The sequence below is a fragment of the Mercenaria mercenaria genome, chromosome 19 (assembly GCF_021730395.1).
Source record: "Mercenaria mercenaria strain notata chromosome 19, MADL_Memer_1, whole genome shotgun sequence".
NCBI classification, from domain to species: Eukaryota; Metazoa; Mollusca; class Bivalvia; order Venerida; family Veneridae; genus Mercenaria; species Mercenaria mercenaria.
Window position 1 is genome coordinate 44689276 of NC_069379.1, and position 14044 is coordinate 44703319.

Sequence of the window (14044 nt, forward strand, 5' to 3'; positions counted from 1 at the left end):
GAATAATATATTTCAGAAAAAGACAAACATATTCATTGTGTTTTATAAACAGCTACCGGTCCTTCTTTTTTATCAAAATTACCATAAAATGTTTGTAATATAATACTCATTTTTCAATACAAACCCTTAAAACATCACTTATTACACTTTTGTGACATTATACGCAATCGAATATATCATTTACCTGAAAAACAATCAGTTAACGCAATTAGAAGGGAGGTAATCGGTAAGTAGAAATAGATTGTGCATATTTGTCGCATTGGTTAGTTACAAGTATCCAGGCACTTATGTATTTGAATTAAAAGGTTCGTGGTCTCAAAAAGAATAATTGAGTGGAATAATGCATGGCGATTTACCATAAAATAAAGTGCACATTCTGACATAGCTATAGCATGTTAAACAAAGAAGAAAGTAGTCAATCTGTATATTTAAGAAATAAGAATTAATATCACGTGGGCGTAGCTCGAGTGATATAATTATACGCATCAGATGACAAACAAGAGCAAATCACTAAATTTGATATATTATTTCGATTCTAACACGTTACGAAGGACTTTAAAGAACATACTTGACGACATCCACCAAATACTAGTATTTGTCTATTTTCTAATATGTGTTGATTTCTTTTCCTGTGCGACTGACGTAATAATTGTGACGTCAGGAAAATGTATTGATATATAAAAATACATATTAATCAGCTAGAAAAAATGAATTCGGTTGTGTTAAAATCTGCGATAAACAACGGTTGACGCGCGAACGGGTAAGACAGCATTATGAAGTCCATTATGACGTCAAATGGTGGCATGATGTCCGGTTTATTACTACTTGGAGAAATGACGCCCAGCAAAATTTTATCATGAAATTTCAATGACCATGTAAGAATAAAAATAAAGAAGACCGTCGAGCAATTTTCACCTGATTTATCACAATTCAGAGCTCAGATGCGCAGGAATCGAACTAAAATTTTTATATATCTAATTAAAATGCGATATTTTTAACAGCGTGATTTATATAATGACATGGGTGTGATATTTTAAGTGAACTGTTTCTATAAATCTAACAAAGCTGTTTTACTCTTTGTAATGGCATGTTGTGTATCATTCTGTATATTTTTGCAATCTAACGTAATTAAAGATATACTCAAATGAACAGTAATAAGTCGCGATTTATTTCTTACGTTAATCAAACTGTTTTATATCTGACAAATGAATATTTTAGATTGAAAGAAAATTGACATCAGAACATAATTTAATCACACAAAGCACGAAAAAGTCTTACAGAGTTTTTATTGACCTATTATCCTAAAGGTCTATGGCCATAGTGTGAAATAAAACAGCTAAATATATTCGTGTTTTAAATGTTAAGTGGTGTGTATTTCGAACGCATCAATGTAGTACATACCAAAATGGAAACTGCTAATTTCCTATTTATATCATATAAGCACATTTTGTATTTGTCATTGCTTACACTGATTCAGTTTTGCATTACTTTAACTGTTTTTTAAGCTTTTATAGATAAACTTTTCAACTTACGTCATATATTTATACTAGCATGCATCATCATGGAAGTGTCTTATGATTAATGTCTAGTGTAATCACGAAAGAATGACGACGCGACGTCTGTAAGCAATCGTACAACCAAACGTTCTGATATTTGTAGCCCCGTTTTGGAAAGCCAATTAACTTCCGTAGAACTATTTATTTCATTTCTGATCATTTAATCAAATGCAATCGTTTAAGAGGACTAAGTTGTGTAAAATGCTTTCTGTCTTACATTCCCTTTCATTAAGAAATAGACTGTGATTTAGTGGTTCACATCTGGGTATGAAACATATGGACGTGTTTAGCTAACAGAAGGCGGCAGTCTTCACACGCGCTTTAAATAAAATCATGTATTTCAAACCAAAATATAGATTTTATTTCGTAAATAATCTTACCTGACAGTACGGTATTGATTTCTAGTTTCGGCTTGTAAAAATTCGCTCCCCTTATTCCGGAAGTAAACCTTTCGTTCAACTTCCGGTAATAAACATGTGTCCTCACTTTCCTTTTTTCGGCGATCAGGCCGGTTGATTTTTTAGTTTGCTCCTGTGTTTAGTGTTTATGGCTAACGTGGAAGTGCAGAATAAACTTCATGAGGAAGGTAAATTGATTTCGGACGCGGAGAGTCTTTCCACGCCGAAGAACAGACATGAGAAAACATCGTCGTCGGGTAAAAGACGTTCGCGATACGATATTCTCGAGGAGCAATGGAACAAAAAGTTCTCAGCTCTAGACCAGAAATTAGAAAATTTCTTTTTGCAAATTTTCAGTCGGCACAAACACGATGGTGATGTATATCTTGTAACTACTACTTGAAATATTCAGTCAAAGGACGGGATATGATAAGATAATGCGAAATGGCCCCCCTAAGTAATTAGAACATGAAAACTCCATAATTGAAATTTTAACTGTCTAAAACAAAAAAGAAGATCATAATCGTTAAAACTATGACTTTTAAAAACTTCAAAACCAAGTTATTTGTACGACTCAGACATTTAAAATACTCGAGATCCGTGACTTTTACCGTTTTTACACACGATTTACACATTACATGCTCGAATTTCATTGTGAGCCGGAGCTGGTGTCAAGCTGAAGTTTTGCTGAGGAAATAAGGTTACTAAAATATACATTTTCAGAAAAAATCAGCTTGACACTCGGTCCGGCTCATATTGAATTTCCACTTTTTTCGCAATTTTTAGCCTCACTTTTCTTTGAAGGAAACAGGATAACGTGCTCATCTCTAAGCAATCGAGCATCAAACAGATACGCGGGAGTTTTGTTCTATAATCATGAAACTGATAACCAAGAGTTGTTTTTATAAGAAAATTAAATGTTTAGAGACGAGTTTAATGCAAAAGTGAAACTGAAAGTAGATCTAGACATTTTAATGATCAGTTACATGTTTTAGAACTACTTGAACTGTATTTCGGGATTATATTCAAGTTGATTTTGTTCAAGCGGCATTTTAAAAGAAAGAATAAAGTGTAATTAAAGTTGTTTAAAAAGAAAATTGTTATTGTTTACATAAATGTTATAGAGACAAGAAAGATACCTCATGCACACCGCAACTAGTAGACACAGGTAGATAGTTCTTTACAGTAATGAAAAATTATGAGGTAGTTTGACGCAAACGGTACGCACGACGGTTGAAATGAAATTTTATGCCTAGTGTCAGTGGTATGCGAGATCGATTCCCAACAAATCCAGTTAAACTTTTTTTCTATCAAAAACGACAGAAAGTACTATTCTTTGATGATGAGTTGCAGACCATATTTAGATTTTATATTTTTAGCCCCGAGTTAAAATATTTTAAACTATTTAACCACGTTATTTCTATAATTAGTCAATTATTCTTTTACTGTATGTCTGTGATAAAGTTATAAACATGTGTTTTTATACCTCTTTTTTATGACGTATGAAAAATAGTAAGTCAACAACTCAGAATTGTTTCATCAATTTTAACATACTCCTTTTCATCGCCGTACGAAGTTTCATAAATAAATGTATGTTGAGTCAATCAATGTCACTGACATGTCATTTCCGGTGTGAAATATTTTATTTTATGAATAAAAGATAAAATCCCTATATAACCATTTTTAAAACACAATAGCTAAGCTATATTTGTGTTTAAAAATGTCTAAATATCGAAAGACGCGTCATCTTATTATTGTTTTAATAATTTATTGCAGGTTGATTGTGATTTGTTTTGTTTTGCGTTTTAACGCCGTTTTTTAACAGTAACGGACAATTAACTTAATCAGAGTTCCTGAATTCCGTACCAGTAAAAACCTGTTCTCCGCAAGTAGTTGTCAACTTCCCCACATGATTATGAGATGGAGGACGAATGATTATAGTCACAATACCCCCTATCAAATCGTCACGGAGAAGAAAAGAAAGCCTCGCCCGGGGATCGCACTCGCGATCCTGCGATCCTCAAATCTGCGGTGTCCTTATTGAGCTTGCGAAGCAAGTTCTTCAACTTATATAAATCAATTTCGACATTTCATTCCTGATGAATCCATTCATCGAAGCGGGCCCGGACTAGCTAGGCTCTCTGCACTGTTAATGAATACGCTTTTGAAATGAAGGCACATATACAGCTGTTGCGTTTTTTCTCTTTCTTTTCTAGAATAACAGTAATGATTTTTAAAAAACCGAGGAATGTATATACATGTAGTTAAGGTATCACAGAGGGGGGAATGGATGTTTTGTCATGCTAAAACGTGCGCATGTATTAGTTACTTCGTGTTCACGTAATATCTATTACTTGCGCACGTAATAAGAATTACGTTACGTGTTACGTGCGCACGTAATTGTATTAAACATCTGCGCACGTATTAGTATAAAAAATACATCTGCGCACATATCACTCGGCATGATTGAAAGCTTACTATAGACATCACTTATTAGCTTATACGTGGGCACGTGCGCAGATGTTTTCTTAGACTAACACGTGCGTACTGAGCAACTATGCCAGTTCTTTATCGCTGCAGCCGTTTTGTCTCGAATCTGTCTGTCTTTCTATTCGAGGAAAGGAAAAGCGGTAATCCAGAGGAAAGCCAGGTCATCTGCTTCTCACTGTGCAACCATGACCTATTGTTATTTTGTAAACAATTTATACCTTCCGCTCTAATGAATTCAGTGTTCGATACCATTAGAATAAAATCAAATGTCTTCATGCGCGCATACAAATGTTACTACTTGGGTATATCCCAGGTCGTCTTGTAAACTGATTTTAATATAAACGCAATATATAATATAAATGCAACAATTGTAATTGGAATATAACATAATGGACTAAAATCAAATAATTTTCTTTCATCTATAATCCAAAATCTTTTGCAGGAAATCGGAAGCATTTACGTTACATATATAAGAGCATTTTGGCGGGAAACTGCACGTGCCTTTCATGTAACTCCTTCGTAATGATCTTACATACGCTAATTTATATTTGGTGCTTCTCATATTGATATTATAGTTTCGTGTCAAAGGAAACGTTTTTGATTTAATCCAAGAAATTAATTGGAATAAACTACATAGATATGCTTCCATAGTTGTAATACCGATCTAACTCGTTTCCGGCGACATTTCTGCGGGTACGTGTTTGAATTATGTGGTAAGGATTTAATGATATTCAACTCGTATATTATTTATTCAAGTAAAATGAACACTGTCGTTTTTTCAACTTACTTGATGAATATACTTCATTACATATTTAAATAAAAAATCACCGAAAATATGAAAAATGTAAACTTGTAAGACAAAGTCCTGCCTCCTGATTTATTCGACGAAGGTTTTGTTTTATACGAATGTCACACAAGAAGACCATTCCGTATACGAAACAAAAAAAAACCCCACTAAATATGTAAGGAGATATAGAAGCAAAAATGTTTTTTAAAAGTTAATATTTCATCATGTATACTGTAAATCCAAAAAATGCAAAACTGTTTCTATGTTGCTATGGTAACGCATATGAAATGAAAGTTTTGGATTTTAGTTTTAGAAATTTTCTTGATACGAAATAAAACGAAACAGACATAATAAGTAGAGAATATGCCTATGTAGATGTATAAAATAAAAAAAAATCTTATTTCTTTAAAGAGTTTTCGGTCGTCCTTACATGAAAGAGTTATCTCCCTTGTTTTCCTTGTTTTTGCACGATTATTCTGTCTTAGAATACAAAATAAAAATTTGTTTCAAGAAGTTGGATCACTGTGTATTGTGACGACATACAATTTATAGGGTTCAGCAATATAAAATAAAATATATTGCAAAATAGTTTTCTATACCCCCATTCTAAATGATCAAATATCTTTTCAGCGTAAGTCTTAGATAGGTGTAATAATCAATTATTTTTGGTTTATTACCGACGTCTGGTATGGGGGTTTGCGGGTGTCCGACCACAGTTGGTGGTTCAAAATGCCTCATGAGGGTCCCGTGCCCAGTTTGGGGTTGCCCCACGGGGTTTAATCTCACCCCAAGTGTTTTACGTGTGTGATTGAAATTCGACATACCGCTCACACGTAGTCCCTAGCTAAAGAGCTATATGGGTAGAATACGATGTATTATTAATCGTATAAGACAAGCTGGTTCTCACTGAATAAGTTTTAAATATATTTGCGGTTTAAAGTCAGTAAAAAGTGTATCATATACCCCCAGCCTGGGTTAGTTTTACACTTAAAATCAAGTAGGATTTACTGATTTTACCAGGAAAACAATATCCTGACGCAAAAGCGCTTTCGACCCGAAGGTCTTCTTCAGTTGCTATAAAATCTGAATCCTAAATTGTATGAGATATTTTCAGTATATATCAAATATCGGTACTTTTATGTGGGTTCCGATTTATTATAGCCTTTTCTACAATTTGTTGTATATGTGTAAGTGCATATAACTGTTTACGCTGGTGTGGCGTAAGGTTTATATAATTTTGAAGGGTAGGTTCCTTCGCTCTAGATTAAATTTCTAGAGCAAGCCTAAAATGGCTTGTATGCACATGCACTTTAAATAAATGCACTTAAGATAAATCAGGGTAGGTTCCTGAAAACCCAGAAAAAAGAAAATTTCTGGGATAATTTGTAATCACTATAAGCGAGGTAGGTTCTCGTATAAATATAGTGAGTTGGAGAATAAACAAATTACAAAAAAAAGGTTTTAAGAAACGTTAGAGATCTATTCCGTAGGTATGTATTTCTAGAACAAAAGAATGCCAAGTATGTTTGGCAAATGCACAGTTCTTCTGAATCAATAAGACTGTGAGGCTATTTTAAGTATTTCTTGCGGACACCACATAAATCGATATTAGTGATGTATTATTAGTCATGGTGAGATTTATTCTTTCAAGATCATATGGTATAAATGCAGACTAATTGATGTATTAGATGAACACCCGTGACGGTGATTCTCAAAGGCGGCCGCCACTGATAGACTAATTGATCAGTCGTTGTTTCGTAAGTGTATACTGGTGAAAGGATTTCAAGAATTCTTTCTAAGGCGCGGTTGATTAAATAAATAACATTCGCCTAATCAAATTATCCCACGTGAAACGTCTATATTGCGTTAATTTTCAGCAAACTTTGTATGTTACGGCTTTCGGATTAACATATTAAATATTGTTGAACAGTCTGTTAGGTAATAAGACAATCCTGAGTAAGCTTTGTAATGCACTAGCATATGACAAGACCCGTAAATTTAATTGTTTTCTTTTGAAGATTTATATGTGTTTGTCAAACTATTTAAATTCACTTGTTTATGTTTTATACCACCAACAAAATATATTTCGCCCCGTCTCTATAATTATGTCTATTGGTTTAATTAATCTGGAGATGTTTTTACACCCAATTAGTTTGTTTTATTTTAGCATGTCTTTAAATAATCTATCTCCGTTTATATGTTTAAATTATTTTGTCTTTTTTGGTTTTTATATTTCTTCGTTTTTTTTTACATAATCATTTTAGCTTTTGTTTAATAGTCAGACTTTATTTATTCCGACCTTTTTTCTTTGTCCATTCAGATTTCATTCATTCATTCATTCATTCATTCATTCATTCATTCATTTATTTATTTATTTATTTATTTATTTGTTTATTTGTTTATTTATTTGTTTATTTGTTTATTTATTTATTTGCTTATTTATTTATTTGTTTATTAATTTGTTTATTTATTTATTTATTACTGGACTGTTTATCAAGGTCTGGACTATGTTTTCAGTATTTTATTGTGTGACAATATTCTGAGAGGCCCACTTTCGATCTGTGTGGGTAGCCCTGAAAAGGGCTGGGTAAGAAATTTCAGTTTCTGGCGGCTATTTTTGTGGCGTCTGTTGCGCCATTGTTTCCTTCAGAGTCCTGGCTATCAAAGCAACCATTGTCGTCATATTTTCGTCCTGCTTTTCTTGGATCATTTTCGCCATATCACGGACCAAGTCTTTTTCTTCCGTAGGGTTGTTTTCTCTTTCCTTGGCTTCCATTTCGAACGCCTGTAGATGTAGGTCAATAATTTCCCTACATTTAGTCTTCGTTTCTTCTAAAACCTCATCGATTTTACTGCAGAGAGCCTCCTTATTTGGCGCAAGATGGCAGTTAGTCGGTCGTGGAAAGAAAAATCGTTTCTCAAGTGACTTTTGGAAGTACGTCTTCCAGTCTCTGGCAAGGCGTTGGTCATCGATCGCTTTTGCAACCACTTTTTCTCTGTCCGTGCCATCATGGTTTAAGAGTTCTGGCGGAGTAGCCTTAGGAAGATGCAGTCCAAGGTCTCTGGAGTAAGGTGTCGGTCTACCTCTACGGCTAGCGTTGCCTCTGGCTCTGAACGAACGTCTTTGCGAGTGCATTTTAATCAGTTGTTTGTAAGATGTTTGAACAAACAAGATAATTACTCCTTTTAAAAGTAAACTTGTCTTGTATGGTCCATCTCGACTGGTCAACGTGATTAGCCAATCAGAGCATATCTTTGGTATCTGATCCCAGTTTTCTGCCCTAGCTTAAAAATCATTGGATAACACAGTAGGGAATATCCGTCAATATCCCTTTTATCATATTATCCAGATGTTAATGTGCCAAAATAGGCGGAGACACATTTTTAATTCATTAAATTCATGTTTCTTATTAACTTTAATTTCTTTTCCCTTTTGCTTAAATTAAAAAGTTTTATTGAACTTTTTAAACATATTAAAGTAGTATGTAGTTTGGAAGGTTATAAGCATCAATTCTATACCGATTTTGTAATATCACTAAAATAGCATTTAGGAATAGGCATGTGCTCATTATGTATCATATTTAGATATAGTATCGAATAACTATATAGGTTAATAATTTTTGTCCGTAATAAGCAGACTTTATCAATTCAGTCACTTATACTTCACTTTGAATAAAATCGCATTTTGAAAGGTTTAAACACATTTTTCGTTTATTCCCTTTTCATCTTTTCGTTGATTATGATTTATTTAATTTTTAATCAGATTTCATTTTTATTGTTTATGTTGTTTGTATTTTATTAATTCTGTTCCACAGGAATGAGTCAATACTTTGTTAATTTGTTTATGTTTCATTTCTTGAGATTCGTGAGCATTTATTTGCTGATGTAATCAATCAATCCGCACATCAATCAATTAGTCAATCAGTCAGTCAATCAATCGACTAATCAATCATTAAATCAATCAATCAATCAATCAAATAACAAACAGAACCACCAAACAGTCAGTCAATCAATCAATTCAACAGCCAATCAATCAATCAATCAATCAATCAATCAATCAATCAATTACTCAATCATCAGTCCATCAATCAACCAAACAGTCAATCACTTCATCACTCAATCAAGCAGTCAGTGAAGGATCATTCACTTATGCTCGAACAAGTACTTGATGATTGTTTAATTTAGATATCATCCTTATTCATTCAATCAATCAATCAATCAAATACATGATTAATCAGTCGGTTAGGCTTTAATCAATCATCATTTTTTCATTTAGATATTAAATGCGTAAGCAGAAATGCAGGTGTCACTGCAGTGTATAACCGTTTAGTTCATTCACATAATGTCATTTGTTGGTATTTGTTCGTTCTTACATCAGCAACTCAATCAGTCAGTCAATCAACTAATCAATCAGCAAATCAGCCCATTTATCAATCAGATTATTCCTCGTTTAAGTAATTTCCCTTCATTCCGTTTTTTTAACACACATTAACAGAATGCTCATTTATTCAGTAAATCAGTAGATTTAATGCATACGTATATATATTCAATCAGTCAGTCAGTACTCATTCAGTCAATCAATCAGCCCTCGTATTAGAGTCTAAAAAGTCAACCACCATGTCTGCATCATACAGAGTCGATCAATAGATCAATAAATCAATCACTCAAGAAGTCAGACAGTAAGACAGTCATCAATCAGTCAGTTACACCATTGATTGATCAGTCAGTCAATCACTCAGTCGATCAATCGGTAAACAAGTCAGTCACTGATCTGTTTCATAGAGGTTATTTATTTGCTATCTTTTGAAATAATACTTATCAGTTGTTCTAAGTCATCTGAATCTGACTGTGTATCAGATAATTTCGCTCTTACTAGAGAGTCTTTTAAATTTTTCTCTCTTTTGAATGCGATCATTGGTTTATCTGGGAAGACATTTTTTAAGTATGGATCCTTCTCAATTATTTCCCAGTGTTTGATCAAGCTCGCCCGTAATCCGTATACGTGCGGGTTGTATTTTGTGACAAGTATTGGGGGTATGACTTTTTTGATCGATTTCGGTTTCTCTTTAAGATATTCTTGTCTGTCAGAATGGTTTATTTGTTCATATATTGAATTAAATTCGTGCTTGCTGTACCCTCTACTCATAAGTTTTTCTTTAAATAGTTGCGCTCTAATTTCGTAATCTTCTTTATTTGTAGAGGTTCTCACAAAACGTAAGAGTTCGCCCTTGATTAGGCCGGTAAATACATTTTCTGGGTGTGACGATTGACGGTGTATGTATTGGAACTTATCACTCGGTTTTGTATACGGTTTAAAGTCTAATATGTTCTCGGAGTTAAAGCGTTTTTCTTTAAACACAATGACGTCTAAAAAGATGCCTTCTGTGTAAGACACGTTATATTTGAATTTAAGCGTGTTGTGTAGCTTATTTGCATTTTCAAAGAAGGATTTCGCCTCGTGTATGTTTCCCGTAAATATAGCAAATACGTCATCTCTAAATCTTAACCACGTAAATATTTTACCGTTGGCCATATGAAGCATTTTTTTCTCAAGGTGATATATGACAATGTCGCAAATATTTGGAGAGGCGCGATGGCCCATGGCTACGCCTCTGCACTGATAGAAATTTTCTCCATTGAATTTAAACTTGTTTCATTTGATAGATAATTCTAACAGTTTCGTGAAGGACTCCAATGACGGTCTTTTAATACATTTAATCATTGTGTATTTACTGTCGTTTTGTGACAGTGTGCGTCTAACTAAGTCAACCGCTTCGTCATGTATAATGTTCGTATACATACTTTCGTAGTCGAGGGTGATTATTAAGGAGTCTTTAAGTACTCTGATTTTTTCAATTTTTCTAATAAAATCGGATGTGTCCTTAATATAGGTCTCCTGTTGAAGCACGAATGGTTGCAGAAAGTGATCAACAAATTGAGATATTTTTTCAACAGGACACTCATTTGCCGATATAATTGGTCTTCCTTTAGTGGGTGGGTCTGCGTGTATTTTATTTAATAAATAAAGTTCTGCTGTTTTCGTAGGATTGTAATTTGGATTTAGGTGATAGAACTGTTTTTCAGAAATTTCGTTTTTCCTGACAAGTTCTATAAGTACGTTATGTACTTCTTTGATAATTGTGGGTGTAATATCCCTCGTCATTTTTGTGTAGTGTACACTAGAATTTAATTGTCTCATTCCTTCCGTTATATATTTTTCTCTACTAATAATGACAGTAGAATTTCCTTTGTCGCTCTTTTTAATAACTAGGTCCTTATTATTTCTTAGGGATTTTAAGGCAGATCTTAACTGAGGAGAGAAATTCCCCTTTGTTCTTTTCTTAAACTTTCTGTTTGTAATTATATTGTATTTTGCTCTCACGGCATTTGCTTTGTCTTTTTTAAATTTCAGCTGATGTAAATCGGATATTTCTATTTTTGTAGCCGTAAGAAAGTTTTCTAGAGTGTTATTGTCCGAAAGAGTGTTTGTTTTCTCTGGTTTATTTATGAATAGGGCCTGCTGTTTCTTAAGTCTGTGTTTGTTTTCATAAGCCCATAATTTTATTCTCATTTTTTGAGCAAAATCATCAAAATTTCGCATCAATTCACGTGTTCTTGGAGGGTCCGGTGTAGGGACAAATTTCAGATTTTTTCCTAACACTAGTATTTCATCATCATTTAAATGATACCCAGATAAGTTCGTTATGTACGATTTCGCTTTATCAACCGCCATAAATTTCTTTAAATTGATTTGTTTATGTTTTCTTTGAAGTCTTTTGTTTAGACTGTACCTGCGGTTGTGCGCTTTTTTTCGACTGTACTTGTCTAGTTTTATGTTCTTGATTGGACAATTGCAGTCATTGTGTAATGTCACGTCAACTTGGTGTTTTTCACTAATATTTAATATGTTTGTACCTAGTCAGCTATCGTTATCCTCTTGTAATACCTGTTTCACAATTTTAGCAATTTGTGAGTTCGAGATCAGATCGTTTGTGTACAGGTGTTCTGAGTCTGTGTTTTTTACATTTTTATAGATTATTTCACAATTTGTTTGATAAGGGTCCTCGTCTATGTCACTTTCCGATGATGATGCATCCGGAAAGCTTAGACTGTCATTGTGAGTTATTTGGTTTGCTTCTGTACTGATCGTAATTTGAGCTTTATTTTCTGTATTTTTGTTTGGCGATTCATTGCATACAATGTTGTGTTTTGGTCTCTTTGCATTATCATTTAGAATTAATGATAATTTCCGTTTGTTATACTGCGGTTTTTCATTTGGTTTAGAAATATTGGTAAGTAATGTATTTTCATCAGGAAATGGCGAGAGCAAATGCTCATTTAAGAATTCCACCGGTAAGCTGTCAAGTTCCGTGTGGTTTTCACAGCATGTGTGCTCTTTACATGTAGTTTTTCTGTCGTTATGTGATCTCATTTTATCGTCCGACCAGGTTGCTGTCGGTGTTCTATTTACACGTAGATTATCTGTACCATATGGGTATTTTTGCGGCGAGATCTTTGTTGTAGTAGAAACCTGTTGTGTGCATAATTTAACACCATCTTGTTTCATTCTTTTTTTCGTAGGTAGTGAATTAAGATCTGTTTCTGATTGCCTTTTCCCATTTTTATTAAATTTGTTTTCTCTAGTCCGCCATAGTGAATTTTTTTTATTTTTAATTTCAGTGTCGGCTAAGCGCCGTTCCTCTTGATAGTTATATCGATCGTTTTCTTGTAAGAAACTTTCTTTTTCTTTTAATTTGGCCCGAATTTCGACAGTTTCATCTCTAAGTTTATTGGTTTCTATTGTCCAGTGCTGTAAGAGTAAATCTCTTACTTCAGATGCGCAGCCTTGCGCGATTATAGATAGCTTTTCGGAGAAATCGGCATTATATTTAAAAGGAGCGTGAATGTTCTGTCTTAGTGTGTGCATAATCGGAGTAAAAATGCCGTCAGGTGTTAGATTTTTTGATTGAAATTCCGATAGCATTGCTTTGTGGTGATATGCAGTAGTCTGCTTCTTGCTCTTTTCCTTGTATTCATTAATCATAGGTTTGTAATAATTATTCTTCAGCTCTTGTGTATTGTATGAGCTTGAAAGGACAGCATTTTGAGGTCCATCAACCCCTGCGTAACAGGTTAAGGGGTGCCCGCCCTCGGGATAATCTGGGTCCCTGAAACAACATAGTATGGGGGTTTGCGGGTGTCCGACCACAGTTGGTGGTTCAAAATGCCTCATGAGGGTCCCGTGCCCAGTTTGGGGTTGCCCCACGGGGTTTAATCTCACCCCAAGTGTTTTACGTGTGTGATTGAAATTCGACATACCGCTCACACGTAGTCCCTAGCTAAAGAGCTATATGGGTAGAATACGATGTATTATTAATCAGTTCTATATTTTAATGTAGACTGTGTACCAGCTAAATTATTTTGGCTAACATTATTCTTTATAGCATACCTTGGAGATAGTAAATCTATTGTTTGTTAGATTTTACTAACAATGCAAAAAAAGCCTGCATTACTATTTCGTTTTTACACGCTATACAAAATAACGAGAACCTACCTCGTAGCGGAGCTCACTTACACCAGGTTTCACCTGGATATTCAGGAACCTACCCTGACAGAGCATTAACACAATAACAGGCTTTAATAAAATCTAACGTGAATCCACGTAATATATTGATTAATAATTTTAAATGAAAAATGAATGCAAATATTAATACAAATCCATAAGATTCTACTAACGTAGGATTTAGATTTTATAGCAACTGAAGAAGACCTTCGGGTCGAAAGCGCTTTAGCGTCAGGATATTGTTTTCCTG